Genomic DNA, 19,834 nt, shown 5'->3' with positions numbered 1-19,834 from the left:
GATGGAAAGCCCAAGTGCACCCTCCGACACCTGGAAGCTGTCCAGATGCAGGAGGGAAAGATAGGTTGCTGTACTTTATTTATTTTGGTCGGGAAAATGAAGTAAAGATAGGTCCTGATTACATAATAAATCATAAATATCGAGCCTAATTACGTCACTATATGCATAGTTATACGCAAGGACAGCCTAAAATCGCAATACAACTCAAAAATTTACGATACCATATAATGGGTGTTATACTGCTGTGAAAAATTTCACAATAGCACTCGAAACTAATGACAGACACACTCAAACTCTATCTTTCACGTACAAGCTGGCAGGAAGAAGGCAGGGGAGTAAGGTACTACCTTAATTCGTTTTGGCAGGAAATATGTTCAACTGACAAGACGGTGGTGTTGGACAGAGAGGAGTTTAAGTGTATTTATTACCTGTAACCGTAATGTTGAAGACAGCATGAATAGTTGTTTGATGCCACTGTTCGCCACAGACACCTGCTCAAAAGCCACCCTGCATCCCAGGTAACCAAAGCCAATACATGCTACCACAACTGGTGGAAAAATACATCACAGTTCTAATTACACTTCAAAATTGTCGCGAAAAAACAAGCATTGGTAATGATTGGTCATAATGCAACACGTGTACTGGGGAAAATCGTCGTTCCAAAAGACGGCAGAGGGGGTGCAGTAGTTGAATGTTCTCCTCGAGAGGAGTTCACAAACTGCCGAAAATCGAGGCCCTCTTATATCCGTCCCTCCCTCCCTTCCTCCATGCATCCAGCTATGGGGAGGACACATGATTCTTGATGGAGCCAGCTGCTCCGCTGTGCTTTGCACTGTAACATCCTTCCGGCTTTGCTGTGACCGCTAACTGCCTTGAGGCGACGCTCCTTCACCAACACAGTACCATGTATAGTCAACTAAACAATAGGAGTTAAAAGGATGGCTGCCCCAAGTGCAACTTGTTTGTCTAAAATATTGCGACACAGCCCAAACACGCCACCTGCCTGGTCAGGGATCGACCACACACAGACTAGGCACACTCCCAACATCTCCAATAGGCCTGTCGTTCTGCAATGGAGAACACTTTCATTGAACATCAACATAACTCTTTCTTGTAATCCGTTGAACGTATGTCTCAGAAAGTATGCATCCCACTGGAATAACAACGAAATTCTGGAGAACACTCCACATTGCTTTTTCAAATGGCTAGCTGCTCTGCCGAGTGCAAGTGGTTTTTCTGCAGCCCCACTGCCACCTCTCTGCAGTCACTAGCCTCACCAGGCCTTCCACCACCCTCCTTAGCCACTCGTGGTACGTAGCCTGCCTTGAGGCGACAACCATTCGCCAACACGAAAAGGAAATTTAACGGCACCACCGAGCCCATAGTAGATGCGTGGATGTGTCTGGCGTACACACACAGTAGACTCGCCTCCCATGCATCCTGCAGTCTGGTGTTCTGTGAGGTAGAATAACTGTATTTGACTTCAATGCATCTCCTACAATCAAGCATCTGTTAAAAAACGGAAACACAATTTTGACGATAATAACTGTCCTCTTTCCACGAAAATAGGCGCAGTTCATTTTCTTTTAGTTTTATCAGTAAAATCAGTAAAGCTTTTTACGTTGACTTGCAGGATACAATTCGCATCTCATTATTTTACATCATCCAGGGAAGTGCACTATCGTCAATTACAGATAATCACCAGAGACATATCCACTCTGCCTTATATCAGGAAATAAACACCTTGACTATTTTGCTGCGGAAACCATCATCAGAGTAAAGAAAAAGCGAGAATTTTAACTCCAAAGAGAAAAACATCTGTGTTAAGCAATTTCTTTCAGCTTAATGGACAAAAAACATGACCTGAAAGTGTTTCTCACGTTCAGTGTCTGTAAATAAACTGTCATGCACATGCGTATTACAGACATTTCAGACACGTGAAATTATTTTAGAGAATACAATCTTTCACGCCATTGGCTCACATGTTGGAGAAAACACAATCATTTTACTTTCGACAATAGCAAGCTATAATTCAAGAGGACATAGCCGTTTGTACACTATGGCAGGTCCCCTTTTACCAGTTCGATGCTATATCATACTAACAAAACAAATCGTGAGAGCCTGTCTCGGCCTGTGTAGGTACGAGATCAAAATTTCGTTAAAAGGTATCGCCACAACGAGAAAAAAAGAAACACCGGGGAAGAATCATTCCGTGGTGCCTTAGCCATCTCTTCCACGAACGAGCTGGCACGTCATTGTTACGAAATTGGTAGGCTAATTAATTAAACTGATCATGAGAGTCACTTTGCATGGCTAGTAATTTTTTTTTCAGCAGTCAATTACACTCACCAGATAGTTCAAATAGGAATCAGTGGAGGGAATACGATGTTCTTTTCGATGAACACTACTGAGAAATTACATTTGAAGCTGAGCATACAGGTATTCTACATCCCATAACATATATTTCGCGTAAGGACAACGCTATTAAAAACACGATCATGACGACTACTCTGCATAAAAAGCGGTCTTGAGTCTACAGGAACATACGGGGCGCTGACAGCATTACGATTTCTGGTAGACACGCTGTCCGCGATTTGGAATCAAGGCTATCCATTCAACAGCATACTAGCGTTGGAACCTGTAGAGACGTCTTTTAATGATTACAGCATGGGTGCATCATATTTGTCCCACTCTCATAACTGGAACGGAGTCACCTTTTTCGAAACCGCCCTATCCCTATCATGAGGCCAGATCATGAAAGCGTCATCCACATAATGGAAAGAACAAATATGTTTCCATTTGAATGACACCAAGGCTTCCTCCTCGAAGTACCTCCATTTGCTCATTGTATTCTCCAGTAAAGAGAAAGTACGTGGAGGTCAGGACTTGCTTGAAAACGTCGGTGGTCTTCTCGTCAAATTTCTGCCCAGTAAGCTTGACTGACTTTCGTAGAGGCACCCTGGTGAATAATGAAACAACGTCAAAGCTCATCAGGATATTTGAGTCATGCAGTCTGAAACTGTCAAGATGCTTTATATAAAAAGGCACAGCCCTGAGACAAAGGAATTCCTACCAAATTTCGAAATTCCAACCAAAATTCGAAATTCCCACCAAAATTAGAAATTCTTGCCAGTTGGTAGGTTGGGGGATGGTGTGGGCGGGAGGGGTAAGGAGCTAGCAGCCCACGAGCAGGCTGAGGGAAACACATGATATCATCTGGGGGTGGGGGTGGGGATGGTCTGGGGGGCTAAATTGATAAATTTAATTAATTTTATATCAGTCTGATATCAATATTGCGCCGATTCCTCCATATCCCTACTACTAATGTGTAGAATTTTAAGCGCTTTATGTGAATAAAATTACAAAAACGGCTTATTACAGGTGATTATCGTTTCGTTGTGTATATTTAGAGATTTTATTCGTCAGTGACTTAGAATCATCGGAAAATCTTTGGCGTGCAAAACAATGCAAGCGCCAAGCTAGAATTATGCCCAGCCCTATGCAAAATTATGCACTGCTTTATCAATAACAACCCAGAAAGTTGAACTACGCTGAAAAATCCTATAACAGTAACTGTCAGAAAGAAATCATCTTATTTCTAACCAACAGAAAATGTTTTACGGCGTTTTCTTCAAAACCTAATATTCTGTTTTGTAGAAATTTAATTTTCTGAGAAGGCAAGCTTAAGTTCGTCAATTTTGATACAGGATTGAAAAGTTGATAATATTTTGTCCTGCATACACTGTTTAGCAGTTGTTCTGCTTATTTCAGCCAATCATACTCGCACTTAATTCGGAAGGGTTGTTGCAACATTTCGTGCCAAAATTATTCACGAGTGTCTTTGTAGCGGTGGTTTCTTAATTTTTAGTTTTCATTATTGGATGGTTTAGCAGTAGAATGGCGGAAGGGGTCAAAATGACCCCTGTTATACATTTTTCGTTCATTGTCATATCCAATATATTTACTTCATTAATGAAATTATATGACTTTTTCTAATTTTTTTCTCCACTTTCTGAAGATGTTATTGTATTTACAAAATAGTTTAATTTCCTTCACCATTTCATTCAGTATACCCAGTAGGCGGAAAGTGTAAATTTGACTCCACTGTAATTTCTCTTCTAAATATAAGTAAATTATCCAACAATACAGTGGCAACAGTCACCAGTAACGTGGGACAGTTCCTCCTCATCATTGAAATTTGGCACAAGTATATTCCAGTTTGCCACCGCTTATGTTGTGTCACTCAGGTACTCTTTGTCCACGAAACACGTTTTCGAACATGTATCGTCAGCGTGGACTTTCTGATGAAGAAGTTGAATCGGAAATTGACTTCACTGGTGAAGATGATGATTATGTACCTGATACAAGTGAAGATGAAGACATTGTGAACGAGAGCGATTAGTGGAAGAGAATTCAGATGCTGATATACGTCAACCGTCGCCTCTTTCAAGACAGCAGGTACAGCTGGAAGCGTCTACAAAGATGATTGAAAGAGATGGAACCGTGTGGGAGATTGGAAATTACTCATCTTCTAGAAGGCGGTCAGCTGTGAGTGTTCTGAAGTCCCACTGCTTATGCTTGTCAACGAGTATCATTGCTTTCCGTCTCATTTTTGATGAAGCAATGCTACGTCTGATGAAGAAATACACAAAATCAAATGCTCGAAAAGCACTAAAAAACAACGACTCGACTGAGCCACTTGAGGAATTAGAGAAACTGATAGCCATCATGTATGATTACGGTGTACTGTGCACGAAATGTATGTCTGTGAGATGATTTCTGATTGCACTCTTAGGGGCCTGCTTTTATCAAGGACATTATGCCAAGGGACAGATTTCAGGAGCTCCTCAGATTTCTCCGTTCTGATGGAAAATCAACCCGGGCTGAACGCCTGGCAGCCAACAACTTCGCTCTTGTATCTGAAATTTGGGGAAAGTTAATTGAAAACAGTATTCACGCTTACCGTCCTGGAGAAAACATAACCATAGATGAGCAACTGTTACCAAGCAAAGCAAGATGCAGGTTTACTCAATTCATGTCCAACATACCAGAAAAATATGGTCTCAAACTTTGGATGGCTGTTGATGTAACGACAAAGTATATATGTAATGATTTCCCATACCTCGGCAAAGAGGACACGCATAGAGAGAAACAACAACTTGGGGAGTACGTCGTTCTGCGTCTAGTGGAGCCATTTGTAAATCAAGGAAAAAATGTGACTACAGACAACTTCTTTACGTCTCTCCAACTTGCTAAAAACTCAAAGAAAAGAAAACTTCATCAGCTGGTACAATCGCCGTGAAATCTCCGATGAAGTAAGGAAGCCGAATGCTGAAATACACTCCACCACAATACTGCACAATAGTGGCAACACAGACTGCACCTTGGTTGCATACCAAGGGAAGAAGAATAAAAGAGTCATTCTTCTGAGTACGCTGCATGATGAAGTAGCAATAAGCAAGGAAGGAAACAAAAAAAACAAAACAAAAAAAAACAAAAAAAAGAAACGAAACTTTAATGTTCTACAATGCAACAAAGTACGGGGTGGACGTGGTGGATCAAATAACCCGTAACTATACTACGAAGGAGATGGCCAATGCATGTCTTCTACCACATACTGGACATGGTGTAAATAAATGCATGGGTCATCTATAACACAGTAACGAACAAAAAAATGGAAAGGAAGAAGTTCATACTTCAACTGACAAATGAACTCAAGGGAACGAAAGAGCAAGAACATCAGGTAAAGGAAGAGGATATGGGACTGAAATCACCTAGAAGGGGGAGGAAATGCCACTTCAGCCTCTGCAAAGGCAACAAGACCGGCGAATACTGCATAAAGTGGCACAAAGCCGTGCACCGCAAATGTGAGCGTAAAACAGAAATCACTTGTGCTAAGTGCCTCCAGCAGCTTCAAATGAGTTGAGTGAAAAGTAATACAGAGCTGTTTGCAAAACACATGAGAGAGTAAAATGGACCAAATATACTAAATGTGTCTAGAAGTTAATAAATTAACTTTAATTTTAATAAATTGAGATATATAGCTAAGAAACGTGTTAGCAGTTGGAACAATAAATGTGTATGATACATTGTTGTTCACATAAATTGATAATTATTATTTATAATTGTAAATAATTGTTGTGATTACTAGGAATAAAGTATGGATTAACAAAAGGTTGAAAAAAGTACTTGCTTAACTCAAATATGAAAATATTTTATGTGGGGTCAAAATGACCCCTTTCTGCCGTTTTAGGAATGTCAGAAAATCCGCCGTTCTAGTGTTAAATAAACAATGACAAGAATTTAATATAGGAGGTGATACACGGTCCAGTCACTGTAATGTAACCTCTGTCTATATTCTCCGACGACATCCAATAACCACTCACAGGCGGCAGGTGGCAGCACAAACAGTAGAGGGTATATAAAGCGGAAGGTTGTTCGTAAGGCGGAAACGGAGCGCTCCATCTGACGTTCTAAACAGCATGATCATTGGCTTTCAGGTTATGGCCTGAAGCATTTCCGAAACTTCTAGGTTTATAAACTGTTTGCATGCCGCCGTGGTTAAAGTACGGCATGCATGGTAAAACGGAGCTATCGAAAACTGGCGCCACGGCAGCATACGAGGGGCCATAGATGACAGCCTATGCATGGTTAAACAGGGCTATTCAAAACTGGCGCCGAGGGAGCTGTGGTGCTCCACGGGCCAAAGATGACAGGGTAAATGAGCGCTGCGGAGATGCGCACGGGCGAACAGACCTGAAACTGTAGAACAGCTGACCACCCAGATGAACCAATGGGCTACCAATATTGTCTCCTCCAGCAAATGTCGCTGCATGTGGGCCTCCGTAGCAGACGCCTCGTTCACGCTGCTGTGGTGACAGCTGTTCTTTCGCGACGAAAGTTGGAATTTGCACGCCAATACCACAACTTGATGTCCACAATGTGGCTACAGGCGGCGTTTTCATATGAATCACGTTTTATGCTCCATCAGAGATAAGACCATTCTTGTGTACGGCATGGAACATCTGGAAGCGAACACCCTGCAACAGTTGTCGGAACGGTACGGAATGGAAGGTGTTCCTTGTCCGATCTCGTCATTCTGGAAGACACAGTGGATCAATTGATCAACACAAGTATTCATATATCCTTGGGGACCATGTTAACTCAAGAATGCAGTTTCTTTCCTCAGCACCATGGCATCTACCAGCAGGACAATGCAACTGCCACACAGATCGCAGTTTACGTGCGTGGTTAGAGAGCACCAGGGCTGCGTTTACCGTGTTCCCCTGGCCACCAAGCTTCCCGGATGTAACACCAGTCGAGAATCTGTGGGACCACCTCGATCGGGCTGTTCGCACCGTGTCCTCTACCGAGAAAACTAGCGCACTTGGCTACGGAGTCTGCGCGGGTCCACATCGCTGCTGGTACCTTCCAGAACCTCATTCACTGTCTTCCTAGATCTCGCAGCGGTCTGCGTTGCAAAAGGTGCTTATTCGGGCGTTAGATTGGTCTTTGTGTTAATATGAGCCAACGGTGTAACATAGTTTATTATTTGTTTCGCGAATTGTTCAGCCTGCGAAATAGTCAACTTTTAAGTAAGATTTTCTAAGTAATATGGTCAATAGTAAGTTTATATACGTGATATAAGATGCTTATATATATTATCATCATAAACGTTCCGCGGTATTCAATACTTCGTTCGGTATCCTGTTAAAGAAACAATCTAAAGATGAAAACAAATTTAAAAAATAAAAAATAAAAATAATATTAGACATGAAAATAAAGAAAAAATACAAAAGAATTAAAAATAAAGCAATAACCTCCCATGGGCATGTGACCATGACGTGGTGGTGGGGATTTTGTGCTCTGAGGACACAGAAGGCTCTACTGGACAGGTTCAACCATATCAGGCGGGTAACTGCAGACGAGGCAAACTAACGACACCAAACTCAAGCAAAGTGATTAGAAAGAAAATAAAAAAAGCATCCGGATCAGTCGTCGCCTGAGTCAACAAAAATCTGCATCGGTTGCCAAACTATGGCATAAATGTTAATGCATTTATTGCTCTGTGAGATAAGGCTGTCAGTGCCTTCATGGAAAAATGTTTGCGGTTGCCTATGGAACTGTCATTTTACCCAGGCGTACATCCCATTCATCCGAAGCAAATCGACGCCCACGAATGTCTTTCTTCATGGCTCCAAAAATATGGATATCGCACCTGGAGAGATCTGGATTGTTTGGAGGATATGTAAGGGTTTGGACAATGTGTAAGTGCTTCCCAGAGAAACTTCTGCAGCATATTCGGAGCAATCTTGTCAGCATGAGGGTGGGTGAGTGGGTCCACATATATTTGGAGCCCTTAACAAACACATTCGTGGCCACGATTTGCTTCGGACGAAGCGATGTACGCCTGGAAACAGTCATGGTTCCGCAGGCAACCGCAAACATTTTTCCATAAAGGCACTGACTGCCTTGTCTCGCCGAGGGATAAATGTGTTAAAAATTAAGGCGATTACTTTTGAAATAATAAATAGTTTGCTTACTTTTTTTCCATCTGTCTCGTTTTCATTTGACCACCCATTATAGATTCTGAAAAGGCGATTGTAACTATGCCTTTGAGCGTCCTGAAACCAGTATAAGCATTAGCACATCATCATCTCATCACCATCCTCATCATCATCATCATCATCATTATCATCATCCACTTTGTAGTGTTATAAACTCTAATCATCAAACTAAAGCCAGGGCTTGATATCACATGTGTGGCTAATCGAAGCGAATTACCTAGAGATTCGAAATAACGTCGGTGGCAGACCTGTGGGATTCTCAAAACGTTAGAAAAAATTGCTAGAAAAGGGTGGGTACTAGAGTTGTTTAGAGGAAATGGAACATCGCAACAATATTTTATGAAATAGCTAGTAGACATCCTTTGACATACGAAGGGCGTTTTGCCATCACGAAAAGGTTACAGTGATTTATAGCTACCTGCTAAATTCAGCATACTTTCACTCTTTGTTAAAGTTACTCAGAGACCATACTGGCACCGAAAGGGAAATGACGGAGAGGAGACTGAAACACTAAATTCAGTCTTCCGAAACTATTTCACTGAGGAAAAGCGTAACAAGTCCCACCTCTCAATCATCGCAGGAACGTTGAAATTGCAAATATTGAGATAAGTTATTGCGGTAAAGGAAAGCAAGTAAAGTCACTTTATAGTGAAAAGGAAACTGAAATAAAAGTAAGATTCTACACTGATTACGAGAAAGAACTCACTCTGCTGCTAGCAGCAGTTTATCATAGATATCTGGAACATCGAAGAGTACATAGTGACTGGAAAAAAGGCGCAGGACATTACCATTTTCAACAAGGGCCTTAGGAAAGATTCACATAAACACAGGGCTATAGCGCTGTCGTCAGTCTTTTGTAAATTATGGAGCATGTTCACGTATTATGACGTTATTCGAGAACGAAAATCTCCTCTGTAAAAGTCAAAGTCAAGATGGATTTCGCAAACGACGTCTTACGAAACTCAGCTCGCTCTCTTCGTCCATGAGATCCAGAGTGCCTAGATCACTGGTCGTCAAACTTTTTTGCTTAAGAGCAGGTATTGTAAAGGACACACCTCTGGACTAGTCGCAACATGAGAGAGGGTGAGGGGGGGTGTGATGTGGTAGGGTAGTGGCAACTCAGGGACAATTTCAACCATAGGCACTGACAGAAGCCCATCACTTAAACATTTTGAATCTACATATTATAAGGTGTCACACCAAATATCTTAAGTGGAAAGGTCATTAATACAGTGAAGCGCCAAAGAAACTGGTATAGCCATGAGTATTCAAAAACAGAGATGTGTAAACAGGCAGAATACGGTGCTGCGGTCGGCAACGCCTGTATAAGAGAACAAGTGTCTGGCGCAGTTGTTAGATCGGTTACTGTGGTAAAATGGTAGGTTATCAAGATTTAAGTGAGCTTGAACGCGGTTTATAGTCGGCACGCGAGCGATGGGACACCATATCTCCGAGGTAGCGACGAAGTGGGGATTTTCCCGTACGACCATTTCAGGAGTGTACTACGAATATCAGGAATCCAATAAAACATTAAATCTCCGACATTGGTGCGGCCCGAAAAAGATCCTGTAAGAAAGGGACTAACGACGACTGCAGAGAATCTTTCAACGTGACACAAGTGCAACCCTTCCGCAAATTGCTGCAGATTTCAGTGCTGGACCATCAACAAGTGCCAGTGTGCGATCTATTCAACGGAATATCATCGGTATGGGCTTTCGGAGCCGATGGCCCACTCGTGTGCCCTTGATGACTGCACGATACAAAGCCTTACGCCTCGCCTGGACCTGTCAACAGCCATACTGGACTGTTGATGACTGGAAACATGTTGCCTGGGTGGACGAGTCTCGTTTCAAATTGTATGGAGCGGATGGACGAGTACTGTTATGGAGACAACCTCATGAATCCATGGGCCCTGAACGTCAGCAGGGAACTGTTCAAGCTGGTAGAGGCTCTGTTATGGTGTGGAGCGTGTGCAGTTGGAGTGATTGGAATCCCTGATACATCTAGATACGACTCTGACATGTGACACGAAGGTAAGCATCCTGTCCGATCACCTTCATCTATTCATGTGCATTGTGCATTCCGACGGACTTCGACAATTCCAACAGGACAATGCGGCACCCCATACGCCCAGAATTGCAACAGAGTAGCTCCAGGAACACTCTTCTGAGTTTAAACGCTTTCACTGGCCACCAAATTCTCCAGACATGAACATTATTGAACTTATTGGGATGCCTTGCAAAGTGCTGTTCAAAAGAGAGAGGTCTCCACCCCCCCCCCCCCCGTCCCCCCCCCCCCCGTACTCCTTGTGGACAGCCCTGCAGGATTCATGGAGTCAGTTCCTTCCGGCACTACTTCAGACATTAGTCGAGTCCATGCCACGTCGTACCGAGCGAGGTGGCGCAGTGGTTAGACACTGGACTCGCATTCGGGAGGACGACGGTTCAATCCCGCGTCCGGCCATCCTGATTTAGGTTTTCGTGATTTCCCTAAAATCACTCCAGGCAAATGCCGGGATGGTTCCTCTGAAAGGGCACGGCCGACTTCCTTCCCCATCCTTCCCTAATCCGATGAGACCGATGACCACGCTGTCTGGTCTCCTTCCCCAAACAACCAACCAACAATGCCACGTCGTGTTGCGGCACTTCTGCGTGCTCGCGGGGGCGCTACACGATATTAGGCAGTTCCTTTGCCTCTTCGATGTATATTGGAACAATTGCATTTTTCTGAAAGATTGCATAGTGATCAGTTTTCCGATCTTAAGAGGGTACTTGGCCAGTACCATCGGAGCATCATCCCATGTTTGTTGTTCTGTGTTCCGCGCACATTTTCAAGACAGCTTCATGTGCTAGTTTCAGAAAGGATACCAAGCGACTGCAGCACACCGTTTTGAATCGCACTATTGTACTGAGCCAAATATAACAGAACAGAGAGGGCTTTAAATAGTATAACTTTATTAATTCAAAATTGTCACAATGGGGTAGAATGGCAGACGATAGCTTCGCACATATGAAAGGATGTGAGAGTCCGTCTGATCCGTAATATTTTGCGTGATATGTCGGAGTAACTAACTCGTATTTGGGATGCACACCTTGGCCAATTTTTCCTACGAGTAGTGTGTCCACTTTCCCAGACTGGACGCCGTGTCGGCAGTAGTGATACATAGAAGAAATTATCAGTGAGGTATAAATATCAAGAAACTACATTTGTAAGCTAAAAGATGTTTTTTGTACATTGATTATTACTTTTCATACAAACGACGTAACCACAATAATATAAGTGACTTACCTTACTTCACACGGCACAGAAACAAAAAAGATTTTACTACAAAGTAACAGAACAGGCTTCCTCTGTCAGTTTCACTGACAAAATGGCTACATATATTAGAACTCGTCTGACCACTTGTCGACAAGCAGCAGGATTTCCATCTCAAAATGTATGCAGTGCCCACTTTTCCCATCCCGGCCGCTTTACCACACTCTCCTCTAACAATATAATTGCTATTCATTGGTAACATACATAAATTAGTACGTTATATTCCACTACTGGCCATTAAAATTGCTACACCAAGAAGAAACGCAGATGATAAATGGGTATTCATTGGACAAATATATTATACTAGAACTGACATGTGATTACATTTTCATGCAATTTTGGTGCATAGATCCTGAGAAATCAGTACCCAGAACAACCACCACTGGGCGTAATAACGGTCTTGATACGCATGGGCATTGAGTCAAACACAGCTTGGATGGCGTGTACAGGTACAGCTGCCCATGCAGTTTCAACACGATACCACAGTTTATCAAGAGTAGTGACTGGCGTATTGTGACGTGCCAGTGGCTCAGCCACCATTGACCAGACGTTTTCAGTTGGTGAGAGATCTGGAGAATGTGCTGGTCAGGGCTGCAGTCGGACATTTTCTGTATCCAGAAAGGCCTGTACAGGACCTGCAACATGCGGTGGTGCATTATCCTGCTGAAATGTAGGGTCTCGCAGGGATCGAATGGAGGGTAGAGCCGCAGCTCGTGGTCGTGCGGTAGCGTTCTCGCTTCCCGCGCCCGGGTTTCCGGGTTCGATTCCCGGCGGGGTCAGGGATTTTCTCTGCCTCGTGATGACTGGGTGTTGTGCGATGTACTTAGGTTAGTTAGGTTTAAGTAGTTCTGAGTTCTAGGGGACTAATGACCATAGATGTTAAGTCCCATAGTGCTCAGGGCCATTATTTGAAGGGTAGAGCCACGGGTCGTAACACATCTTAAATGTAACGTCCACTGTTCAAAGTGCCGTCAATGCGAACAAGAGGTGACCGAGACGTGTAACCGATGGCACCCCATAACATCACGCCGGGTGATACGCCAGTATGGCGATGACGAATACACGCTTCCAATGTGCGTTCATCGCGATGTCACCAAACATGGATGCGACCATCGTGATGCTGTAAACAGAACCTGGATTCGTCCGAAAAAATGACGTTTTGCCATTCGTGCACCCAGATTCGTCGTTGAGTACACCATCGCAGGCGCTCCTGCCTGTGATGCAGCGTCACGGGTAACCGCAGCCATGGTCTCCGAGCTGATAGTCCATGCTGCTGCAAACGCCGTCGAACTGTTCGTGCATATAGTTGTCTTTCAAACGTCCCCATCTGTTGACTCAGGGATCGAGACGTGGCTGCACGATCCGTTACAGCCATGCGGATAAGATGCCTGTCATCTCGACTGCTAGTGATACGAGGCCGTTGGGATCCAGCACGGCGTTCCATATTACCCTCCTGAACCCACCGATTCCATATTCTGCTAACAGTCATTGGATCTCGACCAACGCAATCGCGATAAAAGTCGGAAACGTGATGGTAGGCATTTCTCCTCCTTATACGCGGCATCACAACAACATTTCACCAGGCAACGCTGGTCAACTGCTGTTTGTAGGTATCGCCACCGGCGCCAACCTTGTGTGAATGCTCATTTGCATATCACAGCATCTCCTTCCTGTCGGTTAAATTTCGCGTCTGTAGCACGTCATATTCGTGGTGTAGCAATTTTAATGGCCAGTAGTGTAATAAGTAAGTGTAAGTAGTATATGAGACACGATCACAAATATTTTGAATGTCGTTTTCATTTACTCACTGCACTATATTACAGCCGCCTTAATATGATTTTGTATTACTTGCAACAAATACGTACCACATCTGCATTTGTCCATCTCTATAATGCGAGTCCATGTTACTTCTATTTGGTATTTATACCACAGCAGCTGACCGGCGCTATTTGCGCACGACCGTGACTTGTCAGCATCTAAAGACACACAATAAAACATTCCCTCTTTCATTTCTGTTAACCCTTCAGTGACCGAGCTACATACCACTCTGCCCCTAACGTAAGTTGACGGGCGAATTCACATAAATCAATGAGAATGAAGCACATCTTAAAATATTGCTGCCTGTGTAACTATTTTTGATTGTAATTGTACAAAAAAAAATACAGTCTTAAAGAGCCGGTCGTTGTGGCTGAACGGTTCTGGGCGCTTCAGTCTGGAACCGCGCGACTGCTATCGCCGCAGGTTCGAATCCTGCCTCGGGCATGGATGTGTGTGATGTCCTTAGGGTAGTTCTAAGTTGTAGGGGACTGATGACCTCAGATGTTAAGTCCCATAGTGCTCAGAGCCATTTACACTCTTTCGAAGCTCTTAACGTTAATTGATGGTTTTGGATTTCACTATTAGATGCTAGAAACATATTACTGTAAGATATGGCTAAGAACCATGGGCCGAACGAACACTTGATTTGGACCGCTTCCGGTCCGCTGGCCGCAGCTTGACTTCGACTGGCCTAGGTAAATGCGATGGTTCATGGCTTCAGGAAGGCATATCCGTTTAACGAAATATAAAAGAAAAGATAACTATCTTACTGGGTATCCGTTCAGATTTGTTACAGGACTCAGGACTTCCTTGCAGATAGAGCTCAGCACGTTGCACTTAACGGAAAAAATCGACAGATGTGAAAACTATTCCAGGATTACCCTAGGAAAGTGTGATGGAACCATTACTGTTTACAACATACACTACACGATCAAAAGTACCCACCTACTATAGTTGGAGTCACAAACGATAGCGCATCTTCGTCACGCATTCTCCGGCAGCTAATGAGCGGTCAGTAGTGTTCTGAGCGCTCTGCTGTGAATGTTGTTCGCAATGCTAGCATTAAACGTGTTCCTAGCGAGTTATTCATTGAATTTTTATTACATTTGTTGCGAGTTGTTATGGCTAATGGTGGTGCTAAGTGAAAAATTCTACTCAGTCAAGTAAGAGACGTAATTTGCAGGACACACGCTTTTATCAAGTGCAAAGCAAACGTACGCGCATACTGGAACTGTCGCTTGGAACCGCCAAAAGTTGGGCCTCCGACCGTTTCTCGCCCTGCGCGAACCGCCATCGGACTATTGTTGTCATTAATATGTGGAGTGTCCGTCCTTCACCTTTATGGCGGCGTTAACTCAGATGCGGACATTTTCAGCCATTCTTCTAGAAGAGTCGAAACCAGTTTAACTTTTTGATCGCCTCTTGTACGATGTAAGTTCCGCTGCTGTCTACAGGACACTTCAGCTTTGCGACTTACCCGCAACTACTGCGGCAGTTGGCAACCACTATTTTAAAATCGCGATAAAAAATAAAAACGCCTGCAGTCGTTCTTAGCATTTTATTTTGTGTTGTCGCTACCACCTACAGCTGTGGATGTTTTTATTTTTTATCACGATACTAAACGGCCGTCGTCCCAGAGACGTCCTGCTAAAAGGATGGACATACAAAATATTTTAAAAGTCTCTCCCTCAATGTTTACTATTTAATATGTTGCAATAACCGCTTATTTGGTGCTGTTTTTTTTCTGCTAGGGATGTTGGAGCCTCGCCTACTCTTAGAATTAGTGGATTTTATTAACGAAAATCTTCTCATCATTATGTTCATTGTAGGGATAGGCTGAATAGCATATTATGGTGTTCAACGTTTCCTTGGTTTTCCCGGGTCTCTTATCCCTACAAGTTGGTACATCCATGCTTTCACAGAGAGATCCTCACCAATAACTTATGGGCCCAGCTTATGTAATGTGTTTTCACTTCATCTTTCACAATGCATGTATTTAATTCTATTCATTTGTCTTCGTTCCTCATATTATCCGCCATAGAACATTATCAGTCAGTTTGAAGAACTCTAGTTTCACTGGACTGTACTTTCGAAACGCATTTTCTCGTCTGCATTGTGTGGAAAGCTTTGACCCAGAAGATACAAGAGGCCGAAAGTGAAAAGAATTCATCTAACGCAGCTGAACGGCATCGGGGAACTGAGCCTGAAAATGTGGGTTCGCGTCGTTCTGTACCCTGTATTGTTCCCCCGCTTCGTGCACATGCGTTACATTTCAGTTTCCACTCAAGTGAGCACAATGAAATATTTTCTGCCTCGGCGTTCTCATGCAAATGTTGCAATTGTAATCAGAGACAGTTTTAAAAAAAATATACAACTAGGCAAATTTACATTACCCACTAAAAGTCGTGTTTCCAAATTTTCAGCCATGATACACGAGTTTTGTAGCTTGTAAAATCAAATAAGAAAAAAATAAACACGTTTTGCAATCATATTCCAATTTTTACCAAAGAAAAATCATTTCTCAGCTTCCCTTATACTAATTACGTTTTTATTTATTCTGTTTTATTTTCGTTTTCTTTGTGTTCCATTTACTAAATTTTTATATTGACGAATACACGTCAAGAGGAGAACTTCTAAATTTTCGTTTAGATTTGATCCACTGCTACGAGAAAAAAGTTATATGCCGTTGTTACGCCACTAAACCAGATTATGACAATTACTGGGAGACTAGTTGGAGATTAAAGGTATGATTTAGTAGCAGCTTTCTCGTGGTGAAGTAGTCTTTCACACGGGAACTCTTTTAAGTTCACATTTCTACAGTTTTACTGTGGTCGCCTAATCTAATAAACTGCCTGTCTGTTGCAGAAACATCGTATCGACCGAAGCTGTCCGCTGTGGACAATACAAACTTCTACGTCGTAGATGGTGAGTGGATATTGAAATCACTTTTTCAATACCGAGAAATTTGGCAATGAAGTCTTCAGTGCCAAGGTGAGACTATTCCTTTTTTTAAGTAAATGAAACTAGTGGAAATAAATAATTTCACCTTTTTACAAATTTCTAAATATCAAGGAATAAGGCAACAGAGTCAGCGATTCAGTCTCGAGGTAAGCATGATTTCATTTAAAACTGAAGACCAACAGGAGTAAATAAATTGATTTTTGCTTCACTTACGGGGAACATCTTTTCGGCATAAGATTTTTTTATAATTTTCAGGGCTTCAATTCCCATATTGTACACGTGTCAGCAACTGTGTCTGCACGCAAAGTAAGTATGAATGTTCGGCGTTCAGTAGCCGCTGTTTCTGAAGAGTTGGATGTGGAAGGTGGTTATCATTATCAAAGAAAACGTCACGTTTCTGCTTACAGATATGTTGATGGACTTTTCTGTCGGGTATGAGTGTCACTGAACGTCTACTGCGAAAAATGTGTGGCGTAGATGGTTGGATTTGTTTTATTTTATTATGGAGTTGTAATTTTCATAATTTGTGGTATGGTTAAACGCCTGGAATATCACTGGTATAAGTGACAGCACATACAGGCAGCATCACCTCAAGAAAAGGTGTGTGCGTGAGAGAAAGAGATAGATAGAGAGAGAGAGAGAGAGAGAAATGGTTCGGACATGTTAGTTCAAGCTGCGATTACCGGGATGTTTCTCTCGTCTAAATGAGAAAATGATCAGTGTTGCGTACGTGGCTTTACGTTAGTGTGGAATGGATCTGTTGTGTGACCTTCATGATCTTATGTTGCAACTGTAGTTATCTTTTGCCTAGGAATCGCTACCTCAAAAACGGCATAAGCCATTTCTGAAAAGGGCTATCTCTTGGAATATTAACTGAACATATTCAGTGTTTCAATCTTCGTGGTTCGTATCGTCCCGAGGATTCTGCTTCCTAGATTCACATGACAGGTAATAAGAATGATGAGGCGTGTACGTCATCAGCAGAAAACCTGAAACATTTAAGTCAAATGAACAAAAAAAATTTTGTTTCAGCTCCTTTACTCATAAATACGGGGCAACAGAGCAAAACGTGCACCTTGCAGACTGTCTCGGTCTTCACAATCTACATAGTTTTCTGATAAGTTCACCAAATATCTATACAACAGTCACAGCAATTTAGTCCTCTTTTTTAAGACAGTGAAACGCCGTTAAAATGCACCGCTCCGTTAAAATTTAAGCTTGGAATATCGCTACAGAAAAAGAGTTGCGATTATTGATGTCACTCAAAAATATTCTCCCCTATGCCTGTTAACACTTGTCGAAAACCTTTTTCACTGTCTTGATGTATGCATAACATGTGTATTCTTGTTCTGTGGGATACCCAATGCTAGTAAGAACTCATAAAAATTTCTTAGATAACCTCAGCGTGAAAAGGACACAGATGTTATTATTTTTAATAAAGCTACATTGTTTCCGTTCTTATGTATAGTATTTCCTGCATCTGCATAGAACGATGCATTATTTTGTTTTTATGCTGGCTTTTCAGCGAAGAAAGATTTAACAGATTTCCTGGACCTGATTTAGAGAAGGTAACGCGATATGTTGGGTGTTCCAGAAAATCAAATGGATACTTCAGTGAATCAGAGTTACATTTCACGGCCTATTTATTTGTTTATTTATTTATTTGTTATTTATTTATTGCTTATTTAGCCCGACCAGATTATGGCCTTAAAGCTCTCTCATTCAGGGTGAAAATTATTGAACTACGTGAAAAAAACGTAAATTAGTTACAAACTACGGCATGCACACACTTTATTCAACAAGTAGAAGTCACCATAAATATTCGGATTTAGGTTATGACATGTTCGATATGCCTGCCATCATTGACGATGGTGTGGCGCATACGATTAGTGAAATTCTGCATGACCTGCTGAAGTGTCGGAACATCGATGCTGCAGATGACCTCCAGAATGGTTGTTTCCAGCTCAGCAATGGTTTTGGGGTTACTGCTGTACACCTTGTCTTTAATATAGCCCCACAAAAAGGAGTCGCAAGTGTTCAGATCCGGAGAATATGGCAGCCAATCGAGGCCCATGGCAGTGGCCTCTGAGTACACCAGAGCCAGAATGCGGTCCCCAAAGTGCTCCTCCATGACATCAAAGACTCTCCTGCTTCGATGGGATCGAGCTCCGTCTTGCATGAACCACATCTTGTCAAAATCAGGATCACTTTGAAAAATGGGGATGAAATCATTTTCTAAAATCATCACGTACATATCGGTAGCCACCGAGACGCCAAGAATATCGCACCGATTAATCCGTGACTGGACATTACACACTACACAGTCACCCGTTGAGATTGAAGAGGCTTCTCGAATGCGGATTCTCAGTCCCCCAAATGAGCCAATTTTGCTTGTGGACGTACGCTTCAAAATGAAAGTGGGATTCGGCGCTAAACCAAGCCATATTCACATCAAAATTCCCATCATGCCTCGCGGCCAACCGTGCAGTTTGAACGTCCTAATACAAACCGTTTAGAAGTTCTGATTATTTTATTTCGTGTAGTTCAATATTTGTCACCCTGTACATATGACTATTTTATTTCGTGTAGTTCAATATTTGTCGCCCTGTACATCTGACCAGGAACAACACCTACAGAAAAATATTGCATGACAATCACAATAATAATAAATTAAATTACTAATAAAAATAATAATTGGCAGTAGTAATAATAATAACAATAATAATAATGGTAATAACACTAGTCATAATGATAAAATAATGGAGGAATTAACAATTACATTGATTATTTATTATGTAACAAACTCAATAATAATGATAATATACATTATCAATGAAAGCAATAATTGTCAACAATAATGATACCACTAATAACAATAATAATAATAAAACAATGGAGGCATTAAGAATGATATTGTCTAGTTTAGCACATTTGAAGCCCTGTTTGATATTAGAAGAAGCGGAATGGATAATGAAACAGGAGACGATCGAAATGAAAGAGCCAATGGCTGCTAGAAAAGAAAAGAATTTCAATAGCGATCTCTAAGGCAAGGGAGGGAAAAGTGTGTGTGGGGGGGGGGGGGGGGAGGGTTGACGAGAGTGAGCTGAGAAGAGATAGCTATTGTGACGGAAAGTGGGACAAAAGCTCCCTTTTGAAGTTCGAAAGGATTTTAC

Source organism: Schistocerca americana, chromosome 3, assembly GCF_021461395.2.
Source record: "Schistocerca americana isolate TAMUIC-IGC-003095 chromosome 3, iqSchAmer2.1, whole genome shotgun sequence".
NCBI lineage: Eukaryota > Metazoa > Arthropoda > Insecta > Orthoptera > Acrididae > Schistocerca > Schistocerca americana.
This window is presented reverse-complemented; position numbering follows the sequence as displayed.